Genomic DNA, 11,790 nt, shown 5'->3' on the forward strand with positions numbered 1-11,790 from the left:
GACATAATTTAAATAACAGAATTTAAATGACAGGAATTAAAATAGAAGAAACTAACCGGCCATTTAGGCGGTAGATAATTAAAATACAAGAATTAAAATTGCAAGAATTTAAAGGCATAAACTAACCGTCCATTTAGGCGGTGAACAATTAAATGACAAGAATTAAAATTGCAAGAATTTAAAGGCATAAACTAACCGTCCATTTAGGCGGTGAATAATAAAGTAATAATAAATGGCATAAGAATTTAAAAGAAGAAAGGAAGAAAGGAAGAAAGTAAGATCACAAGAGAAAATACTAAAGAAAATGAGAGAGAACAAAAGCAATTCTCAAAGAGAGAATTCTAAGGAAATAACTAAACTTTGATTCAAGAATAATAATCACACTTACAAATGCAATCAAGTGAGCTATTTATAGGCCACAAGATGCAATACAAACCACACAATTTCAATTATTCAATTAGACATAATTATATCTAATGGGCACTCACACACTTAAAGTTAAATGGATTTTAGCTATAATACACACCTAATATTAAATGGATTTTAGCTAAAATACATACCTAATAAAGCACTCATAAAGTTAAATGGATTTTAGCTATAATATCCACCTAATAGTTAAATGGATTTTAGCTAAAAAACATACCTAATAAAGCTCTCACATAAAAAATAAAAATAGATTTCTACAAATTGGTTTTTTAATCTTTATTAGGATTAAAAATAATCCTTGGGCCTTCTCCAAATAATATCTTCCATGGGTTGCTCAAATTGGGCCTTAATTCTTCATGGGCTTGAATTCTTCATGGATTTGATGTCTTCATGGACTTTAAATCTTCATGGGCTTGATTTCTTCATGGGTTTGATTTCTTCATGGATTTGATGTCTTCATGGACTTTAAATCTTCATGGGCTTGAATTCTTCATGCCTAAAAAAAAAATAATTTAATGTTATTAATAAATTATATATTATATATATGTATTACACATGGCACACATATATATATATTAGATTATATTATATATATATATTACATGCATGCATATAATGATGTATATGTATTATATATAATTTTATATATTATTATTATTATTATTAAATTTTACTTTAAAATTTCATTTCATTCATTTTTCAATTTAAACTTGCATATAACCATAAAATATATATTAATATCTAATTTAAACCATTTTTAAGATCAAAAGAAGGGTATAATTATAACAAAATTTTTACAAAATTAACCACTAATCATACCCCCCAACTTAAACATTGCTAGTCCCTTAGCAATCAGACTATACACATGCCAAGTTTTAATAACTGTATGAATGTAAAAATTTCAAATTTGAAATCGAAATGCATAAAATTGAATAAATAATTTAGCATTCTAAATCAGATTTTTGGTTAAAGATCATACAATCTCAGGAATAGCAATTAGGATGACCAACACACAGACTTACTCTCTTGAAGTTTTGACTCAAATCTCACTATGGATTTTCCCTCCAATAAAAAGGATTTCTCAAGTGTACACACAAGGGGGTGCACCGTTATAAGAGTAAATGCAGAACAAGTTCAAAACTCAGTGTCATCCCAAATACAAGGAACGTATTTTCATGAAAGAACAAGGAAATTGACATAGCTTCATGATTGGAATAATGCTCTAGATGAGTAACTTCTGAATTTAAACATGATTCCCTACTCCAAACTCGAATTCTGAGATCACATGATTTATAGCATAAAATGGGACCAGACTGGGTTGTAATGGGGCTATGAGGTTAATACGGGTTGTCAAAGAAAAGGTAGATTATGGAAAGTGTGTGTGTCGGGATTTTTTTTTTTTTTTTTTTTTAAGCAGTTATGCTGAATAGCTAAGAGAAGTTGTCCCATTTTTTTTTCACTTTTTTTTTTTTTCTTTTTTTTTTCTCTCTTTTTTTTTTTTTTCTCTTTTTCTCTTTTTCTTTCTCTTTAAATATGAAAATAGATAGACAGATTAATTCCCAAAAACACACCAGGTTGGTCAAAATTCATATTGTTTTGGGTAAAACGAAGGTAGCGAAGAAAGTTGTACTACAAATGGCTCAAAAGGGCTACCAAAGGAGGTTAATTTAAAGAAAGAAAAAGGTTTAATAAGCTCAAAATGAAAGAAATTGATCCCCCTATCATGCTTCTACAAAACGATGATACTCAGTCATCTAATTCAGAGTTTGAAACCAGTCAAACTTATCCGTTATCATACTAGACATTCAATGCGAATTGATGTTTTGAAGCCATTGAAAAGATAAGATAAACAATAAAGCATATTTAGAGTAAGTGTTATTTCACTCAGAATTAACGGTTATTAGGCTCAAACACTCACTTGGGTAATAGTCTCCACTTTTGTTGAGAGATCATACAGTGTACTAATCAGCTAATTACTGTTACCTTTGACTTTATGACCGATAACTAATTTTTAAATTTTGAATCCCCGATGAATGCAAATTACTTATTCTAATGCATATACGTTTTCAAATAAGAAATCAATGCATTCATGTTTTGTATTGCAAACTTAACCGGCTATCAGTGCATAACTTCAAGCTTTAGGAATAGCATTATTTAAAACACATAATTTTTTTTTTTTTATTATTATTATTTTTTATTTTTTTAATAAGAGCAGATAAAGATAATCAAAATCACACAATACTACAAACTAGCAATAGCAAACTCACAGTTAAATATGAACCAGATAATTCATAATTAGACCTTACACCCCCCAACTTGAATTGCAGTAATAAACTAGGGTTGTTAGGAATACCTGTAACTCCACAAGTCCATAGATTTGCTGTGAACTGCTAAAACTTAAACAACAAATGAGCATACCATATATATATATATTTATATTTTCACACCAAAATAAAAATTCCATGCAAGTCATAAGATAAAAAAAATGCGTCTCAAGAGTACAAAAAGTACTCCTTACTCAGCCATCTTATCAAAGACTTTGCCTAACAACATTCCACAGTTTTTTTTTTTTTTTTTTTTTTTTTTTTTTTAAGAACACAACCAAGAAAAATCCTGCAAGTTGTTCAATACTTAAAATGCGTCTCAAGAGTACAAAAAGTACTCCTTACTCAGCCATCTTAATAAAGAGCATTTCTCACAGTGATAAATCTAAATTAATCGGACCCCTTTGGCGCTTGTTACTAATTGCCTTAGACCAGTCTATCCAAGGCTCATAAGGATCGTGCTGTGGAACATAAGTGTGTAATTTTTCTAGCAGCTCATCAATGGTGGATGCGGAAATGAGAATCTTTCTTGCTGAAAGAGAAATGAACTTTTGATCCACAGCCTGATCAAGAAAAGAGAGCAACCCATCAAAAAAATGGTTAACATTTAAAAGTCCAATGGGTTTGGTATGGAGATTACTCTTGGCCCAGGAGATTATACAAAACATTTCTTCAAGTGTTCCAAAACCTCCTGGTAAAGCAATGAAGGCGTCTGACTGATAAATCTTACAAGCCATACGCTCAGACATAGAAGTCGTTTCTATAAGTTGACCGCGTGTAATCCCAGAAATATGTGGTTCAGCTAAAGGGAATGGCATTACACCTACCACAGATGAATTTCCAAGATGTACAGCTTGTGAAACATAACCATTCAATCCACGACTTCCCCCTCCATATACCAAATTAATTTTTTTTTCTCCTAATTTTTTGCCTAGTTCGCTTGCTGCAAGTGCGTAACAAATATCACTCCCAAGTTGAGAGCCACAAAGTACACATATGGTTTTGATTCGACGAACTAACTGACCTTCCATGTTTGTTCCTTTTGTATGCCCTGGAAAGAGATTTAGCGATCAAAAGTAGCTATACAACAATTCAACAAGAAATAAATACAAACAAAAATCATGCGTATGTATAAGTAGTTGTGATTGTGGCTCACATCTTCCTCTGGTTTTACGTCCAGAAACGGCTTAAACACTTTCTATGAAGCGGGGATAAGCTTCCCATCCAATTTTCTTATAGATTGGCAAACAGGGTCGTTTTTAGTCAGATTCCCAAGACTATAGCGTTGGTGGTCACTTCTGAACTGGGTCCATAAAGCAAGAAGTTCTCTTTGCACTATTCCACATGGATGCGTCTCAAGAGTCAATCGGATATCATCCAAAGACTCCTTACTCAGTCCATCCTTTATGAAACTAATTTTATCTTCTCGATTTATGGACGTAAACCCCACAGATTTGCATCGTGTGTTACAGGTCCATCGAGCACATTTGTAACAACCATTCACTCTTTTCGCTCTTCTTTTCTTCGAAAAACTACTCTTCCCTAAACCTGGAAAGTGCTTAAAACTCGGTGAAGTTTCACCAGCTAATCGAACTTTTGCTTCGATCAGCCAACGAATATCTTCAGGGATGTTATTAAGCATCAACAACCTAAGTCTTTCACACCTAGCAACATAAATTTTTTTCAAATCATTCTGCGGGAGAGATGGATAGTACTTGTGAATTTTTGAGAGATAAAGATCCATTTTTTTTTTTATTTATTTATATTTTTTTTTTTAACTATACTAAGAAGAAAGTAAAGAACTATAAACTTTACAAAAGGGATGAGAGTACCTGATCGGAGGATAACACAAAGGAGAGAAGATTGAGCTCAAGAAGGGTGACTTGCCTCATACAGATATGGAGTCTCTTATAGAGCAACGGTCATCACTATTCTACACTCGAGTCGAGATATGTCACAATTACAGGGTCAGGCTTGGCGTCTCTTTTTCAACGCTTGGTGCCTCATTTTTCAACATTTGGCAGTGTGCCTTATCCTTTATAGGGCAGTGTGATTGCACTGCCCAAGAAAAGATAGCTACCACCAGCGTCAATTCTGTCTCTCTCAATTCAAATTTTTTTTTTTTTTTTTTTTTAATTTTTTTTTTTTTTTTTTTTTTTTGGTAAATTTTTATTTTTTTTTTTTTATTTTTATTTTTTTTTAGTAGGGGCCCAACAAAATCATATATATCACACAAGACAATATTATCAAGTCAATCAAAATTATTTCACTAATAAATCAATAAGTACACCTTACCCCCCAACTTAAATTGCGCATTGTCCTCAATCGGCAATAAAAGGATAGAAGATAGGCATACCTGACGGTCTTCAATACATGAACTCGTATGGAAAAATTTTTATTTAGACTGCATACAGAGAAACACTATTTGAATCAAAGTTAATTAAGTAATGCAGAAAATGAACAACTTATATATATACTTCTTTATTATTATTATTATTATTATTTTTTTTTTATTTTTTTTTTTTATTTTTTTTTTTTTTCAGATCTATAAACATCCATTTAACCTAAATGGAAAGGTGGTCTTTTAACGTCAGATTCCCAGACGACATGAAACTTCCCTTATTCATCAGATGATGGTGGATCATCCAAATCCACAACTCCTTCATTCTCCTCAACACTACCCTGGTATGGTTTCAACCTATGACCATTGACTGTTAGAAGCTGTCCTGACTCCAGATTTTCTATCTCAAATGCCCCATATCCTGAGATGGACTTGATTACAAAGGGGCCGACCCATCGAGACTTCAATTTTCCTGGGAATAGATGCAATCGAGAATCATACAAGAGTACCCGTTGCCCTACCTGAAAGCTTTTTCGAATGATGTGCCGATCATGTAACTCTTTCATGCGAACCTTGGCCAATCTTGCATTTTCAAATGCTTCATTCCGAATTTCTTCAAGTTCATTCAATTGGAGCTTCCTGGATAAGCCTGCTTCAGTTAGACTCTTGTTGATCTTATGAATTGCCCAATATGCTTTATGCTCAATTTCCACCGGCAGATGACAAGATTTACCGTATACTAGCCTATAGGGAGACATTCCCAAAATTGTTTTGTAAGCTGTCCTGTACGCCCAAAGAGCGTCTACTAGTCTTAAGGACCAATCCTTACGATTAGCAGCAACAGTCTTTTCCAATATGCGCTTAATCTCCCTATTGGCTAGCTCGGCTTGACCATTGGTTTGGGGATGGTATGGTGTTGCAACCTTATGCAGTACACCATATTTCTTCATTAATCCTGCCACAACTTTATTACAAAAATGGGAACCCCCATCACTGATGATTGCTCGTGGCATCCCAAATCGACTGAATATATTTTCTTTCAAAAATTTCACGACAGTCCTATGGTCATTTGTTCTGGCCGGGATTGCTTCTACCCATTTGGACACATAGTCAACAGCAAGTAAGATGTATTCATGACCAAATGAATTGACAAATGGGCCCATAAAATCCATACCCCAACAGTCAAAAACTTCTAACACTTGGATCGGATGTAATGGCATCATGTTTCTCCTTGACAGACTTCCTAACCTTTGACATCGATCACAATTTGAACAGAACTTGTACACATCCTTGAACAGTGTCGGCCAATAAAATCCACTCTGAAAAATTTTTGCAACTGTTTTCTTGACAGAAAAATGGCCTCCACATGCAAGAGTATGACTGAAATTGATAACACTTTGTTGCTCATGATCGGGTATGCATCTACGGATGATTTGGTCAGGACAATACTTGAAGAGGTAGGGCTCATCCCAAAAGAAGGTTCTGACTTTTCTGAAGAATTTATGCCTATCTTGCTTACTCCAATGGTCTGGGATCAGACCAGTTGCCAGGTAGTTCGCAATGTCAGCATACCAAGGGACAACAGATGATGCACGAATAACATTCACTTCAAACAGTTGCTCATCAGGGAAATTGTCATGAATTGGTTCATCAAATTGTGTGAGATCTTGACTTGGAATCCTTGACAAATGGTCAGCCACCACATTTTCTACTCCCTTCTTGTCTCTGATTTCAATGTTGAACTCTTGCAGGAGTAAGATCCATCGGAGCAGACGGGGTTTTGCATCTTGCTTTGTGAACAAATACTTCAGAGCAGCGTGATCAGTAAAAATGATCACTAGTGACCCTACGAGGTAAGATCGGAACTTGTCCAGGGCAAAGACAACTGCTAGTAACTCTTTCTCTGTAGTGGTGTAATTCTTTTGTGCCTCATTAAGAGTTTTGCTAGCATAGTATATCACATGAGGTTTCTTATCCTTCCTCTGCCCTAACACAGCTCCTACCGCGTAATCACTAGCATCGCACATAAGTTCAAACGGGAGGGACCAATCAGGGGACTGAATGATAGGTGCTGAAATGAGTGCATCTTTCAATTTATCAAAAGCATTTTGACAGGCAGGACTCCATTCAAACGGAACATCTTGAGACAACAAATGGCACAAGGGTCTTGTTATGGTGCTAAAGGAAGCAATGAATCTCCTATAAAACCCTGCATGTCCCAAAAAACTTCTGATGTCTTTCACATTCCTAGGGATGGGGAGTTTTTGAATTGTTTCAATTTTTGATCTGTCTACCTCCATCCCCCTAGATGAAACGATGTGCCCCAAGACTATGCCCTGTTTCACCATGAAGTGACATTTTTCCCAATTGAGTATCAGATTTGTTTCCTCACATCTTGCTAAAACCTTTTTCAAATTCTCCAAACAGGCCTCAAAGTTACTTCCATAAACAGAAAAGTCATCCATAAACACTTCAACAATTTGCTCAACCATTTCACTGAAAATGCTCATCATACACCTTTGAAAGGTGGCTGGAGCATTGCATAACCCAAATGGCATGCGCCTGTATGCAAATGTCCCAAATGGACATGTGAAAGTTGTCTTCTCTTGATCTTCTAGTGCAATTTCTATCTGATTGTACCCTGAGTACCCATCTAAGAAACAATAGTAGGCTTGGCCTGCTATTCTCTCCAGAACTTGATCCAAGAAAGGCAAAGGAAAATGATCTTTCCTTGTCACAGAATTGAGCTTTCTATAATCAATGCACATACGCCATCCTGTCTGGATGCGTGTGGGAATCAGTTCATTGTTCTCATTTTTTACAACAGTGACTCCAGACTTTTTGGGTACTACTTGTGTTGGACTTACCCACTTAGAATCAGAGATTGGGTAAATTATTCCAGCATCCAATAGCTTCAGCACTTCTTTTCTGACAACTTCTTTCATGTTGGGATTTAATCTCCTTTGCATTTGCCTAACTGGTTTTGCTCCTTCTTCCAAGAATATCTTATGAGTACAGATCAAAGGGCTAATACCTTGCAAATCTGAAATGGTCCATCCTAATGACTTCCTGTGTGCTTTTAGAACTTTTATCAGTTGTTGCTCTTGCTGAGGTGTCAAACTTGAAGAGATCACTACTGGGAATGCTTCCCCTTCTCCTAGAAAGACATACTTCAAATCACTGGGCAATGGCTTTCTCTCAGGCGTGGACTGATGGCTATCAGGAGCCATGAGCTTACTGTCCAAGTTCCTTAATGGCTCTAAACCAGGCATCCATGTAGGCTTCTCACTTTCTTTGCTTATGACTTCCACTTCTTTTATTTCTTCAAGATCTTGATTTCCTTCTTTGGGTCTTCTCATGAACTCTTCAAAACAGTCATTGGTCAGTGTTTGGATCAAGTCTACCTCCTCCACTTCACTCTCAGTGTCCTGATGTTTGGCTACCCTAAAGATATTCATTTCTACAGTCATGTTCCCAAAAGATAGCTTTAACACACCATTCCTACAGTTGATGATGGCATTTGATGTGGCAAGGAATGGTCGACCTAAGATGACTGGCACAGGAGGTTGAGGCCCCTGATGCGGCTGGGTGTCCAAAACGATGAAGTCCACTGGAAAGTAGAACTTATCGATTTGTACCAGAACATCCTCCACAATTCCTCGTGGAACTTTGACTGATCGATCAGCCAGCTGAAGGGTCACTCTAGTGGGTTTAAGCTCACCTAATCCCAACTGTTGATACACGCTGTATGGCAACAAATTGACACTAGCTCCTAAATCCAAGAGTGCCCGATCAACCTTTTGACTTCCTATGATGCATGTAATGGTTGGACAGCCTGGATCTTTGTATTTGGGAGGAGTTTTCAATTGGAGAATGGCGCTGACTTGTTCAGTCAAGAATGCCTTTTCATGCACATTTGTTTTCCTTTTGACAGTGCACAGATCTTTCAAAAACTTTGCATATGAAGGTGTTTGTTTGATTGCATCCAACAGCGGGATGTTGATTCTCACTTGCTTAAACACTTCATATATATCTGCATTTTGTTGCTCTTTTTTCAAATGATTCAACCTTTGTGGAAAAGGTGGTTTGGGCCTGTATTGAATTTCTTTCTCATCTTCTTTTTGTTTTTCATTTTTTTCATTTTTCTCATTTTTTTCATTTTTTTCCACGGTGGATTCATGATCTTTTGGTTCTTTTTCTTCATCAACATGTTGGTTTATCCTAGGATCAGTTGGTTTCTCAATTATTCTTCCACTTCTTAGGGCAGTCACTGCTTGCACTTGTTCATGAGTGTTGGTTTCACTATTTGAAGCTTCTACCTGGTTGGTTTGCCTAATTGGGTTAGGATTAGTTTGGGATGGAAACCTCCCGGGTTCTCTCACACTCAATGTTTGTGTTATCTTGGTCAACTGGCTCCTAATGTCTTCTACAGCTCTATTTGTTTGGTCTTGATTTTTGACAAGCTGAGCAACCTGATTATTGATACCTGTTTGACTTTGGATGAACTGGTGCAAGGTATCTTCCAAAGATCTCCTATGAGGAGGTTGATAAGTATTGGATGAAGAACCTTGATTTTGTTGGAAAGTGTGCTGTTGTGCAGGGAAGGGAGGTTGAGAATGATTTCCAAAATCATTTCTCCAAGAAAAATTGGGGTGATTTCTATTATTGGGATGGTATGAATTGTAGTTCTGATTATTCCCATAATAGGCTCCACTCTGATTTTGATTTTGTCTCCCCTCAAAGTTGTGTGAATGATTGTTATTAGTCTGCCCATACAATACCTCCTTGAAAGCAGGTAGGGTAGGACATTCTTCAGTTGAATGATCTATTGCATCACACACAGCACACTTTACTTCCACTTGATTAACAGATTGCACCTTTTTGGGTTGCATGTTTTCAACTTTCTTTGTTAAAGCAGTTAGTCTTGCATTTAAATCGTCACTCTCACTCAGTTGGTATCTCCCTCTAGGTTGTGGATTTTCTCTTGAATCAAGAGCAGATGTTGGACCAACTTCCCAGTTCCTTGTATTCTCAGCCAATGTGTCAAAGAAGTGGAAAGCTTCTTCTGGAGTCTTCTCATAGAATTCTCCATTGCACATTGTAGAAACTAGCATTTTCAATTGGGGAGTGAGTGAATCATGAAAGAAACTGACCACTCTCCATTGCTCAAAAGCATGGTGCGGACAAGTGTGAAGAAGGTCTTTAAACCTTTCCCACGCTTGAGCAAAATTCTCATTTGGTTTACAGGCAAAGTTCATGATTTGTCTTTGAAGAGTAGCAGTTCTGTTGGCAGGGAAGTATTTTTTTAAGAAAGTTGTTTGCATTTCTCTCCAAGTTCCTATAGATCTAGGTGGGAGAGTGCTTAACCATATTTTTGCCTTATCTTTCAGTGAGAATGGAAAGAGTTTTAATCTTATGACATCCTCATTTGCTGTATGGTCCATGCAAGTGCTACATACTTCCTCAAATTCTTTCATATGAGTATATGGATTTTCAGAATCCATGCCATGAAAAGTTGGTAACAATTGGATTGTGCCAGGTTTGAAGTTAAACCTATGATGGTTGATGGGAAGAATAATGCATGAGGGGGTTGTCTGCCTAGGAGGATGAAGATACTCCCTAAGGGGTCTGATCATCTCCTGATCAATGGGATCAGGGTCACCGTGGTCACTACCACGTGCAGACATGTTCTGTGGAAGTGGCATGTTCTCATTGTGTTGAGACATGAGTGACTGATTTTCTACAGTTTTACCTGACCTAAGTATCATACACTATGCAAAAATAAAAATAAAGTAAAAAGAAACAGAGTTACCGAATTTATCAGGAGATGCTTATTCTTATATTTTGTTTTTCCTTTTTGTTTTTGCCTCAATCTCCCCGGCAACGGCGCCAAAATTTGACTGCACTCTCACCCTGCAATTAAAACACAAAACAAAACACAATAAAAATTTTATATTTTTTTATTTATTTAGGCGAGAGGTTTATACTCGTCAGTGTACGAGTGCAGTTGTAGTTCAAATTTAAATTTATACTTTCTGGATAAGTCCAGGTCGTCCACTGAGAGATTTATTTATGGCAAAAGAAAAAAAAGAATGTCACACACACGCACACGCATTTAGATGGATTGATAACATGATTTTTTATAATTTTTTAGATAACAAATACTAGAAAATAAAGCAAGATAGAAGTTGAAATAAATACTAAACGTGAGAATATGAAATTGGAAAGTACTTGAGTTAAGACAATTTCAGTGCCAACCCGTTGATTCCCAAATATTAGCATAAAAGATTAGCAACATTAATTTAATTTCATATATGAGGATTTGTTATTAAATGCAATTAAAGATAATGATAGCTTTAGTTTAAGCAATCCCCATACATGATATGCGGGATTCTAATTTAAAAAACTACCATAAATTTAATTACAATTAATACACAAAACAACTAAATTAATCATCCGGGTTTGGGTATGATAGCGTTTCCAGTTCTAGTAACTCTCATGCGTGACATGAAAGCTCTAAGTTAGGTTTACGCTCCAATCCAAACCTAGTGATTTTTCAATAATCAAAACAAACTCATATTGAAGTTTAAACCAATGTTACTCATTTAAAGCGTAGCTTTCTTTGGGAATCATTGGCGTTAGACACTGTCCTTGCCTTAACCCAAGATTAGATTTAGCTACTCATCTCTATTAAATTAA

The sequence above is a fragment of the Diospyros lotus genome, chromosome 10, assembly GCF_014633365.1.
Source record: "Diospyros lotus cultivar Yz01 chromosome 10, ASM1463336v1, whole genome shotgun sequence".
In the NCBI taxonomy this organism is placed as follows: domain Eukaryota; kingdom Viridiplantae; phylum Streptophyta; class Magnoliopsida; order Ericales; family Ebenaceae; genus Diospyros; species Diospyros lotus.